This window comes from Vipera ursinii (genome assembly GCF_947247035.1).
Source record: "Vipera ursinii genome assembly, chromosome: 1".
In the NCBI taxonomy this organism is placed as follows: Eukaryota; Metazoa; Chordata; class Lepidosauria; order Squamata; family Viperidae; genus Vipera; species Vipera ursinii.
In genome coordinates this window covers 337,655,605-337,669,140 of record NC_139512.1, presented here as the reverse complement: position 1 = coordinate 337,669,140, position 13,536 = coordinate 337,655,605, and the positions used below count along the sequence as shown (strand labels likewise).

Sequence of the window (13,536 nt, the reverse complement as noted above, 5' to 3'; positions counted from 1 at the left end):
CTCCCCAAACGTCGGCAGGTCTGCGCGGAGGAACGGAGACCTGCCGAGGTTTGGGGAGACGCCCAAACCTCCCCAAACGTCGGCAAGTCTCCGTTCCTCCGCGCCCTGCCTGCCTGCTTCTTTCCGCTGCGGAAAGAAGCAGGCAGGCAAGGCGCGGAGTTTGGGGAGGTGCGCGCGCACCTCCCCAAACCTCCCCAAACTTCGGCAGGTCTCGGACGGCGGTGGCTTGGGAGAGGTGCGGGCGATCCCGGAAGCACCAAAGCCTCGGCCGCGCACAAGTCCTCGGTAAGTTTTTTTTGTTGACTGGAGTATAAGCCGAAGTGGAATTTTTCAGCCCAAAAAGTGGGCTGAAAAATTCGGCTTATACTCAAGTATATACGGTAATTGTTAGTATATGATTGTTTATGATTGCTTTTTAGATATATACCTTGTATTTTGCTCTGGGAAGTCGGGGGGGAGGGGGGGAGGAGGGGAAGTAGGGGGGGGAGGCAGGGGAGGGAGGAGGGAGAGGGGGAGGGGGGGAGATAGGGGGGAGGTAGGGAGGGGAGGAGGGAGGGGGAAGGGGGGTTTTTTAAAGGAAAACTGTATTTTAAAACTTTTCAATAAAAAAAAAAGATGAGAGGGGCCTGTAATTTTCATCATAGGTATACCTCAACTATGCGAGACAAAATGGGGGGAAAGAATCCAGGAAATCACATTGTAGGATTTCTAATGAATTAATTCGTACATTCCTCGGTAAAATAAGTACTTGGTCACCTACAAACAAGTAAGATTTCTGGCTCTCACAGACCTGTAACTTCTTCTTTAAGAGGCTCCTCTGTCCTCCACTCGTTATTTGTATGAATGGCACCTGGTTGAACTTGTTATCAGTATAAAAGACACCAGTCCACAACCTCAAACAGTCACACTCCAAACTCCACTATGGCCAAGACCAAAGATCTGTCGAAGGACACCAGAAACAAAATTGTAGACCTGCACCATGCTGGGAAGACTGAATTTGCAATAGGCAAGCAGCTTGATGTGAAGAAATCAACTGTGGGAGCAATTATTAGAAAATGGAAGACATACAAGACCACTGATAATCTCCCTCGTTCTGGGGCTCCACACAAGATCTCACCCCGTGGGGTCAAAATGATCACAAGAACGGTGAGCAAAAATCCCAGAACCACACGGGGGGACCTGCAGAGAGCTGGGACCAAAGTAACAAAGGCTACCATCAGTAACACACTATGCCGCCAGGGACTCAAATCCTGCAGTGCCAGACGTGTCCCCCTGCTTAAGCCAGGACATGTCTGGGCCCATCTGAAGTTTGCTAGAGAGCATTTGGATGATCCAGAACAGGATTGGGAGAATGTCATATGGTCAGATGAAACCAAAGTAGAACTTTTTGGTAAAAACTCAACTCCTCGTGTTTGGAGGAGAAAGAATGCTGAGTTGCATCCAAAGAACACCATACCTACTGTGAAGCATGGGGGTGGAAACATCATGCTTTGGGGCTGTTTTTCTGCAAAGGGACCAGGACGACTGATACGTGTAAAGGAAATAATGAATGAGGCCATGTATCGTGAGATTTTGAGTGAAAACCTCCTTCCATCAGCAAGGGCATTGAAGATGAAACGTGGCTGGGTCTTTCAGCATGACAATGATCCCAAACACACCGCCCAGGCAACGAAGGAGTGGCTTCGTAAGAAGCATTTCAAGGTCCTGGAGTGGCCTAGCCAGTCTCCAGATCTCAACCCCATAGAAAACCTTTGGAGGGAGTTGAAAGTCCGTGTTGCCCAGCGACAGCCCCAAAACATCACTGCTCTAGAGGAGATCTGCATGGAGGAATGGGCCAAAATACCAGCAACAGTGTGTGCAAACCTTGTGAAGACTTACAGAAAACGTTTGACCTCTGTCATTGCCAACAAAGGGTATATACTGACCAAATATTTATTTTCCACCATAATTTGCAAATAAATTCTTTAGAAATCCTACAATGTGATTTCCTGGATTCTTTCCCCCCATTTTGTCTCTCATAGTTGAGGTATACCTATGATGAAAATTACAGGCCTCTCTCATCTTTTTAAGTGGGAGAACTTCCACAATTGGTGGCTGACTAAATACTTTGTTGTCCCACTGTATTGGGCATTTTTTTCAGGTTTATTTTCCCTCTACAGCCCCTGCACTGCTCTGGTTCATCTTGTACTTCAAATGTTCTTTTATCAGCTTCAACTTCCCCACCAAATTTAATCACATTTTGCTAAATTAGAAAGAATAACTTTGGTGTGAAATAAATATTTAATTGAAGTTTTTATTCGTCAAATTGGCTATACAGATTCTCCCTTTTTTCATTTATAGCTCTATCAATTACTAAAGAACAAACAGTGAGGAAGAACATCTAGTTAAGAACTAGATGGTGTAAAGGAGCATGAAGATAACCTTAACAAAGAAATGCAAAAAATCTTAAGAAAAGGTTAAAAAAAAACAGTCATGGGAAAGGAGAAGTAAGAGAAACAAAATCAGATTGTTTTACATAAGAGGGGCAGAGGAACCAGATTCTGTTACTATAGCCTAAAATAGTAAAGGAACATTCCAGAAATCCTTCTTCAATCTGTTTCTTAACCTACCCTTCCTTGAAGGGCTCACAACTGTTAACAAAAACTGCAACAGACAGAACACTGGTTTGGTCCTGTTTGATTTGGTCCGATTCAGCAGGCATCTTAGCATTTTAAGGAAAAGGGGAAAGAAATACACACTTGTTTTGGATTTTGGTGGCAAACCTATGACATATATGTTAAAGATATATGCCATTGGGTGACACACCGGTATACACCAACACCCAACAAATATTCTTGAAAAGACGCCCCATTCTCATGTGATTTTCAGTTGCTGTGGAGGCCACAGAAAAATGGGATGTGCTCTTGCACGGCCTCCAGAAATCACATGAGAGGGCTGTCTTCTTATATGGACTCCAGAGTCTCCAAAACTCATGCAAGAATGAGGTTTTTGGAGGCCGCTAAGGCTGCAGAAAAGCATTCTCCTAAGCCACTGCAAGAACAAGCGCCTTGTGCGACTTGGAGCAGCTTCCAGTAGGCTGCAGGGGCCTGTCAACAGTGCCTGAAGGTCAGTGGAATGCAGATTCCGGGGAGCACTGGGTCATGGGGGACAACTGTGCCTTGAAGAATGACACACGGTGGTCGTTTTAAGTGGCAGCAATGGTACTAGGGCTGAATTTAAGGCCTGAACCTCTACTTCAGACCCAGCCCAGTTCTCACTTGAGGCACAAATGAGAGACTTAAATTACAGGCAGCCCTTAACAATTATTTGTTCAGCGACCATTCAAAGTTATGACAGCACTGAACGAATGATATTTATGACCAGTCCATGAAGTTACGGTATGGCTACTGGAGCACCTTGTAATCATGTGATTCAAGTTGTGTCCTTTTGCCCACCCTGTACTCCATTTGTCTACTCCTGCCACCCACCTCCCTCTGGCTGACGTCTGCTGTCTTCTTCCTCCTGCTGGCCCAGGATCCAGGGGCTGCGTGAAGGTGTGACCCCAGGACATGCATGGTGAGTGTGGCAGAGCAATGGAGCCTTCTCTGCCAAAGGGACATTGTTAGGCTCAGATGGGAAGGAAGCAGTGGGATGGAGATGGCGGAGGGGGTAGGGCAGCTATATGGATGGCAGCTCCCTGTGTAGGTGGCATCAGTCACCACTGAACAAAGCCTTGTGAAGCTGCCTCCTTTGTCTGGGAAGCCAGTGCCTGCCCCTCCCGTCTCTTCCACTAGCTTTGTTCCACTGCCTCCTCTCCATCTGGGCCCAGTGAGTTCCCTTCAGCGGATGAGGCTCTCCCAGTCTGCCATGCGCATCCCAGATCTGCACCCTGGGCCAGCGCCTGGATACTGGGCCAGCAACAAGAAGGACAAAGTTCAGCTAAGGGCAGCAGGGATAGCAGTGGTGGAGTGGAAGCTATCTGAAAGTGCAAAGATGAAGAGGGGAGATAGACAAGTAAGGGGAATTGAAGCAGAGGCAACTGTGGCAGGACAATATTTGAAATGGTATCAGGTAATATGAATAAGGAGAAAAGTACCAAAACTAACATCATTCCTATCCCTGCATATCTTTAACAAAATATAGCACTATGCCCTGACATCATTTTGCCTCTGAGAATGATTGGCAAATTAGAACTAAGGGATATAGTACTAGATAGTAAGTTATCTGGGATTTATGTTTATGTTTGATTTTGAAAACATACATTTTAAATAAAACAAAATAGTTGTAGTTATGTTCCTTCTTAGTATTTCCTAGTGAAACTAAGCAAGTCTTACTTGTGGAACAATCCTATAATATCAGACTTAAATCCCTTTTAATTGAATGGGAATTATTACTTGGTAAGTGGGTTTAGCCTGGAATCCTCTGAGCAGAAAACTGGCTTATGATTATTTAAAAACAGAGTTATCTTATACTTCTACTTTGACCAAAATTTAAGGACTCAGTAATTGGACTGATCATTCAATAAATTGGATTACTCCAGAAGCAGATGATACATGTTAGTGAACACTCTAGATCTGGCACTTGGCTGTGCTAGCAGGGAAGCTAAATTATATGCAAACACTGATTAATCAGTTCATTGAACTGCAATCTTATATCTATTTCCCTAAAAGTAAGACATAGAACTCTATGATATTTCGTGCTTTAAGCTATTGTCAGCCTTAATATAAAAATGCAATAAATCATGGGTGAAGGCTTAAGCACAATGCTAATATATTACTGTAGATATAACTGAAAAGTATCTCTATTTCTGTATTTATGTGATATAAAAGTTCCTGATTTTATCAAACAAGAGTAGGAAACATACTATCATTTGCTGACATTTTCCTTTCTACATAATTACTGCTGGTAAGTTTTCCCCCCCTCTTACACTGGTCATCTTACACATTGGTCTTCTGTTGCTCCCCAGCGAATGCACTTTGCCTCTAGCAGAGACCTCTTTTGGGGGGTGAAGAGTCAATTAAATTTATTCAAGATTCTCACAAATATTTAAAAAGTTTTCTTCTACATTAAACAAGCCATGATTAAGATAGAGAAGGTCTCTTTTTAAATATACATATATTTTAATATAGCCTCCCACAAAAATATCTTCATTTCATAATCATTTTGTAAACCTTTACTTAAGTTTTACTTTAGATCTAAAATAAGAAGCCAAGAAACCAAAATTTATTAGGAAATCTAACACTATAAAGACAGGGATGACCTCATTTCTGAAAATAGCTGCTATTCTTTCAAAGTTAAAGCATTTCTCTTAGGTTCATTTCTCCATTCTTTTGTAACTATCATCAGGTACAATTTTCAAAGCTAAACTCTTTCAATATAGTTCTCATTTATTTTCTATGCTTCCATTTTTGTGAAGTCACATCTCCTTTTCCAATACACCGTACTTAGAAACTGTGATGTATCAAAAGTCCAGAATCTTGCTTCCCTAAGTGATCAGTCAAATAATTTTAGGAACCAGTGCATGAAAACAATGGCAACTTTCATACAGCAGATTGCCTCCAATTATAGTTTCCACATAGCCATTACAACTAGTAGTAGACGGACCTTTCCTTCTTGAATCTGTCCAAGCAGCCAACCTATGACAGTGAATACCAAAAACAGACTAGGTGCAGATTGTATAACATGTTATAAAAACCAGGTTAGCCCAACCATCCAAAGGGCATCTAAAGAGAATCCTCCTTTATTCATACTGTCCACAGACCTTGCTATGTCTGAAGCAGCAGTACTATCGTCCATTCAGAAGTAATAAAAATAAGCCAGTCTCTATCTTCATAAATATTTTGCCTAGCTGTACTCACAGGTAATTTGCCTCTGTACTCCCAAAAAGGTTTGAAGTTTTGAAGACAAAACTATATATCACATAGAAAAAGTGAAGAGTTGTCCCAGCCCTATCTTACCTCTTTTCTTTGTAAGGAGGAGGAGGAGGAGGAGAGAAGGAGGAAGAGGCAGATGGTCCTAGTCTTCTCTTTTATAAAGAGGGTCCTTTTATCACTGTCATGAGAACTGGGAATAATTCTTCACTGCTTCAATATTAGCAAAGGAGAACTGGATTACAACAGCAGGGGACAGAGTCTGGAGTGACAGTCTTCCTTTTCAGGAAAGGTTTCATAGAATCTTTCCGTATCATCTGGATGAGTAGGAAGCAAAACATTTTTAATTTGAGCTAGTTTGAGTTCAAAACATTCTAACTGGATTTAGAACAATTTTCATGTCCAGTCTAAGAATGCTGAGCTTCAATATGAAAACACCTATTGTGAACTTGAAGCTGTTTCAAACCCATATCCCTTCAGAAATAATCCATTTTGGCTAAAAAAAAAACATGTCCTTAGGCCAAACAGGGTTTATGAACTCAGAAAAGTTCAAATTTAAACTATCTTACAAATCCTTAATTTGGACTACTAGGATCTTCTGCCTGCTCTATGGTTCAGAATTCTCAAGATGCAACATTGCAGTTGTGTAAAAAAACAGAAGAAGGTCAAGTAAAATAGGCAAAAGAAATCAACAGTGCTTCATTTCCCACAAACTGAAGAATGAACACAAACCAAGTCTCTAGATCGCAATCTTCATCCACACAACTCTGATCTAAAAAAAATCCCTGAGCAAATAGTTTCTAATATATCCCAGCATTTATCTTCATTAATAAAGATTAATTATGCTTCCCTAACAAATAAACATAGGTGGTAAAACTAGCTAAACTTGTAAATTTATGGAACATTTACAAGGTTGCTCTGTGAAGATATTTATCATACACACAGTCCGTTAGTAATATAAACAATTGTTTCCCTGCAAAATTTTGTTGCAGGTTCCTAACAAATTAGGTTTATTTTTTTAAAGACTTTAATTGTAAGCAACTTTGAGCAGTTAATGTGAACTAGAACAGGGGTGTCAAACTGCCAACCTGCGGGCTGGATGCGTCATGCCAAACCCACCCCCACCCCATTGCTGGCTATGGGAAAAAAGGCACGTTATGTCGTGACACGTCATGTAACGACGCGAGTTTGACACCTGGGAACTAGACAAATGTAAATATTGAAATAAAATAAAACAAAGAAAAAAATATTTCGGAAGTGAAAAGGATTTAAAGGAACTATAAGAAATTACTACCACAAGCACACAAAGGTAATTCTAGTGTAAATTTAAAAGCTAACAAGATACATTACAAGACTTATCTGATAGTCAAACTCCAGGAAAGATGTATTAGATGGCTAGTGATTGGAAACTGGATTAAATTTATGAATATTCATAAAAAGATTTTCCATGTGAGCATTGCAACTGTTCTTTTATCTACAAAGCATAAAATAAAAATGATTTTATAATTTTTTAAAATTTGAGTATATATGAGAAACTGGATCACCCAATTTATTAACTTTAAAAGGTAAAATGCTTAGTAAGTCATCCCAGTTAACTTAATGAAGCTTATACTAGATAAATCTATTTCCCTTATATATTTAAATATTAAAGAATATACATAATTTAAATACATATTTTTGTAAAAAGTAAATTTTTATTAAAAACAACAAAGATAAAAATCAACTTCCCTCCGCTCAGTGCGTTCCCACAGAGAGGGCCTCCTCAGGGTGCCACCGGTCAGAGAATGCCGACTGGTGGCCCCCAGGGGGAGGTCCTTCTCTGTGGGTGCGCCGGATTTGTGGAACCGTTTACCGGTTGAGCTCCGGATGGCTCCCGAACTTCGCTCCTTCCGACGTGATCTAAAAACCTATTTGTTTGAACAAGCCGGCCTGGTCTGATGGGTTTGGGTTTTAATTATTGTTTCTAAGTAATTTATTTATTGCATTTGGGCACTATGGTTTAATCTGTTTTTAATTTTTGTATTTTGGTATTTATTGCCCTGTTCACTGCCCTGAGTCCTTCGGGAGAAGGGCGGTATACTAATTAAATAAAATAAATAAATAATACCAGAGAATCTCTATAACAAAAAGATCTTGGAGGAGCCGTGATGGTGCAGTGGTTAGAACAGAGGTCCCCAACCTTTTGGGCACCAGGGACTGGTTCCCTGGAGAGTTTTTTTCATGGACCGGAGGGTGCGTGATTGTGTGTGCTGCCTGCATCCTATGGATGGGGCTTTGCTTATTTGCGCGGACCAGTTTCTGGCATGCCACAGTCCGGTACTGGTCCACGGACTGGGGGGGTTGGGGACCCCTGGGTTAGAATGCAGTATTACAAGCTAACTCTGCCCACAACCAGGAATTTGATCCTGACCGGCTCGAGGCTGATTCAGCCTTCCATCCTTCTGAGGTCAGTAAAATGAGGACCCAGTGTGTTGGGGGAAATATACTGGCATTTGTAAACCGCTCAAAGAGTACTATAAAGCACTATGGAGCAGTATATAAGTGCTATTGCTATCTTAAAAAATATTTTTTTGCTTCATGTCTCGTCTCATGACTGAAAAAGGAACAAAGAACACTTACCTAACTACTTGTCTACAAAGAATGTATCCTCAATTTGGTAATATTAATCAAAATACTAAGAATGATAAACCACAAAACTTCCAGGGGAAAAATTGCAAGCTGAAAACAATGGGACATACAGTTGCTCCTCATGAGGTGACCACAACACAATGATCTCCAATGGGTTTAAAGCCACCTTTACTCAAATCATAGTTTGTGCCTTCAAAAGGATTCTGCATTTACACATAGTTTTCTAATCATTTTTGGAAACTGCATGTTAACTGCTTTTCGACTATTAGGAATCTTTATAGCCCTGGTTGAGTTCCTTTCAATTCTTAGTGAAAGAAGTTTTAAATACAAGTTTAAGAATAAAAAAATGGAATAAACAAGAAAGATTAAGATTTTGATTTGGGAAAGTTACAGACAAAGGGTCCAGATGGATTTGAAATAAGATTTTAGAAGTAATTATAAAAAATCCTTCCTGTGGAACAATCCTTTCATTTTGATTTTTTAAAAAAATGATGAGAGGAGACTTTGAAGGCCAAAGGTGTCAAACTCACAACATCACGTGATGTGTCGTGATGTATCATGACTTTTTTTTCCATTGCTGGCAATGGGGTGGGTGTGATTTCGCCATGAAACATCCGGCCCGCAGGCCTGGCAGCCCGCAGGCCGGCAGTTTGACACCCGTGCCTTAGAGGGAACCAGAAGAAACTAAAGATCACAATTAAAGGACAGTGCTTAAATTTTGTTTATTAATACAAAATGAAGCAAAATATTTTAATAATGCACATATGGAAGGATATTATTGAATAACAGACCCAGAAATTAAAATTTTAAGAATGACTGCCTCTATAAACAGACCGTGTTTAAAAGATGCTATGGAAGAGTTTTAGTGGCTTGGATTGAGACTGATTTCAAAGTGGATTTAAAATGACAGGCTACAAGAATTGTACGGAAAAAAGATGCTATACTGGATATACAAATGAAATTGGCTGATGTCTTAATAATTAAAAGGGATATAGAAATAACAAAAGAGCAACCTGAATAACTTTCCTATATTGGATTTACAGAAAAGACTTGTTTGAAGAATTCTGTGAGAAGAGACAAAGGAAAAAAAAGAAATCAAGTTGTAGATTATTTGAAGGGAATAAAGAGTAAAAGTAAAAAAGGAATATAAAGTTGTTTATCTGATCAAGGTTAAAACAGATACATCATCTCTAGTAACCCTTAATTTGTTGTATTTTAAGAAGTAATGTTACTAAAACTGTTTGCACTTGTTATGGGGAAAGTTTATATATTTCTTTTTTTCTTCATTATATTCTTAATTTTTCTTTCTTTCCTAAACTCCACACCCAAGCAACCCTATACAAGTGGTTTAAAGAGAAGATCTATGGATAATCGGCAAGCTGCTTCACTTTAGAATTAAGCATAAAGTTTTGCCCTCACCCACATATCCTATTTTAGAATCTGTTTTGAATACACCGGAATTGATCTGTAACATATGAAAAGCTTACTATTATAATGAAATGAAATCATCCTTCTGAGAATATAGTGATTTTCTGTCATCTATCTGTAAGCAGCCAATCATGTACCAAGCCCCTTCTCTCATATCTCAAAGACTGCAAACACGACAGTTTTCTGCTTTTAGGAAGATGTTCTAAATGAATCAATATTACCCTCTTTATTTAACATTATCATTTCAAAAGATATTTAATATCAAAGTGAACACAGGGCTACTTCATAATATATACAGTTGCATTCTTCTTATGCACCTACATGAAGGATTTAAGAAAGGAGAGTAATAAGAGATGTTTCAGTTTGGAAATCTACCCTCATCATGTTTTAGAGGTCTTATGAAGCCATAGTTCAAAAATCACATCTGGAGACAGCCCATCAGTCAATGGAAGAATGCCTTCTATGCAGAAAATCTCAGATTCAGTACTGTTCTTTTTTATGCTAATTCAATTCAATTCAAAGTGGAAAAGATTCTTGCAATACAAACAGAGAAAAGATTGTTTCTATCCATATATACAGATGTGAGTTTCTATGAAGACTGAATATATAGCTATTAAAAATATCTAATTGGATAAATCACATGCATGAACAATTTATACATTACATCCCAGTGCAAGCTTAAAGCCCAGATTAATGGCTCTTGGCGCCTATCTTGATAGAAAAATAAACACTTGATACATGCACACACTTGAAAGCAGCACAGAAGAAAAACATAAACTTTTTAGTGGATAGTACTACTTTGAATTAATATATTGGGAATTTACATACTCAGTATCCTATATGCAAGCATTTACTTTGTTACAGCATCTGGGGTAAACATCACTAATGAAAATTCTTTCTGAAAATAAGGAAAGTGAATTTTATGGGAGGGGAGGGAAATAGCTGAATTCTTCCCAAAATAATAGAATGACATTTTATTGAGACAAATAAAAAGCTTGTCACATGGAAAAAAATAATCAAAAGTACAGGAGGCAGGATTCAAACAAACTGAACAGATGCAAAGAAAAGCAGTAAAGATTATCCATCTTATGAGAAGAGACAAGCATCTCTATCTTAGAGAAAATACAGTACAGGATGACTATGATTCTATTTTTTAGATATAAAATGAATCAATAATATAGATAAGGCCTTGTAGTCATTGTGCTGCAACCCAGTGGGCAGGACATGGAATAATGCTCTTGAAACACTGGAAGATAGATTCCACTTGAATCTTAAAAAGTTTTTAAGGTAGTAGTAGCTTTTCTGTAGAACAAATTGCAAGGTGGTTGGTTACCATTCCTTTGCAGAAACTGGACAATCTTCTGTCAAGGATTCTTTAAATGGAATTGACTGGGGGGAGGGAGGAGGGGGTTGTAGCTGGCTTAAATGGCTAATAATTCTAGACCAAATTTATACAATACCTAACAATCTTAAACACAGCAATGTTAGCCTTAAAAAAAGCACAAAGTCATCCTGGATAATGTTGCCATTTTTCTCCTACGAAGATGCACAGGAATATCTTGCCCATCCTGGCTTACAATCCTAGCACTGCAATCATTTAAATTTGCCTGAATTAAATAAAATACTTGTATCTTGTTTTATTATGTATTGCCCTGTTCACCGCCCTGAGTCCTTCGGGAGAAGGGCGGTATACAAATTAAATTAATAAATAAATAATAAATAAATAAAAGACATGGCTTTATTTTTAGATAACATATATACATATCACATATACATAAGACTCTAGCAGGTAGAGTCTTAGAAAAAGCATTCCCTCCTATATAACAGCGAAGGAAAGCAGCGTCCACCTTTTTGTATTTGTAAGAAAAATATTGTCATATGCACATCATATATGTATACTTTTTACATAAACAACCCATACTTTAAAAGCTAGTGTGTAAAAGTGCTGTTTAAATAATCAGGGCTCTCTTCTTAGACAAAAAATGTTCAAGATTGAATTCTGAATTCCTAATCTGTAGTATAAACATAACATTGCTGTTATATTTCATAGTAAAATGTAACCACTTTGAAAGATAAAATTTTATTGTAACATATAAACCCAAGTCCGCCTTAACAAGGAGCAAAGCACATCAGTCCAATTCACTGCCTGGCTTGCAATTTTGACTTTATTATGCTAATATGCTTGAACAATAGAAGGCATGGTTTCTCAAGGCTCCTCCCTCTTGTTTTAAGAAATGGCACTACAAACTGGTGGCAGGAGTTGAAGACCGGAAGAATAAAGCCAGAGCTACTTAAAAAGATTCTACACGTATTCGAGAACACGAAGTTTCATTAAAGTGTGAGAACTGGGCCCAACGAAACCGGAGTTCTCCTGAGCATGTTCAAAGCTCGCCGAACAACTCGTTAGAACTTTGGGGGCGTGGCCTGATATGCCCTCAATAGGGCGAGGTTTGTCTTGGCTCCTCCCCTCGCTTTTAAGACTGACAGCAATTAGGGAAAGGCGTCCGGCCTGGGCCTTCGCTTTCTTTCTCCAAAACGAAGCGAGGCCCGGAGACATTAAGGCCCCACCCACGAAGCCCGTCGCCGCCACCGCAGAATGAGGGGACAGAGGGGAGAGGGCGGCCGGTTGAGCGAGCGCGAAAGGGGTCTCCTCACCTGCGCTCCTCCTCCTCCTTCTCTTGACGGCGCTGCTCCCACCTCAAGCGCCTCGTGCAGCTCCCGCCCACTTGCCTAGCCAGCCACTCCTTCACAGTGCCCGCTGTCAGCCAATCAAGGCCCGTCGCAGAGATCCAATCCAGAAACTGAGATTGCGCCTCCTGGAGGAGACGATTCTATGCATCTGGTGCTCAGATTGGTCATTGCTCCCGTCAATCATTCTTCCCCAACGTGACAAAGGAGGAAGAAAAGGGGTGGGAGGGGAAGGGGCAGGCCACAACAGCCAATGAGAAATCACAGCGCGTCCTTCACGCTAGCCAATCAGGATGAGAGAGAGAGAGAGAGAGAGAGAGAGAAAGGCGCCCACGGCCATTTTCTCCTCAGGGCTGTCAAAAAAAAGGGTGGGAAATAAAATATTCCAGTTGATTGGCTGTGACGAGAGACACGCCTGGGTGCTGCAGCAGTTAAGACATTTCCATATCAATTTCTGTCTTTCAGCGTTAATCCCACTGACTGTGTTCAATCACATCGCCCCACCTCTACTACGCCTCTGTTTTGGTCCAATCAAAAGTCAAGGCGGGACCTTGGCTTGTATAGGCCAATTACTGTAGTCTATTCCTTTGGTATGCCTTGAAAGGAAGGGCTTGGTGCGTGAGTGAGCGTGTTAGTTAACGCTAGGCGTTTAATGTATTGCCCACCGAATGCTGGCATTGTAATAAAACTTATACTTCCATCAACTCAGATTATGTAAAAAATAAAATAGTAATTGTATTGTCGAATATAATCTAAGTGGCATTAATTAAAGTTTAACAGCGGTTGCCCTGGTAATTGGCTGATAATGAGGAAAAGCTTCGGTCGGATGCAGGTGGAACGCGCCCCTTTCTCCTGGTAAAGCGCCTTGGCTGTGAGCTGGGAAGGACGGTCGCTGCTGAGATTATGAGCCTAGAACGGGTAGGCAACCTCGGCTCTTTTATGA

The 13,536-nt window shown here is 40.2% G+C and overlaps 1 protein-coding gene across 4 annotated transcripts in view; it reads right to left on the bottom strand.

Moving 5' to 3' along the window:
* The window catches only part of MTMR4 (myotubularin related protein 4), a 58,622-nt gene extending 45,977 nt beyond the window's left edge, over positions 1–12,645 (bottom strand). The window contains exons 1-2 of one of the 4 annotated variants that reach the window (XM_083348211.1): positions 12,561–12,645; positions 5,937–6,166 (exon numbers count right to left, since the gene is read on the bottom strand). The gene's annotated coding sequence lies outside the window, so the exon portion shown is untranslated. The remainder of the gene's footprint in view (positions 1–5,936; positions 6,167–12,560) is intronic. The other 3 variants (XM_083348210.1, XM_083348212.1, XM_083348213.1) reach the window with 3 other exon arrangements.
* Positions 12,646–13,536: the final 891 nt, after the last annotated feature.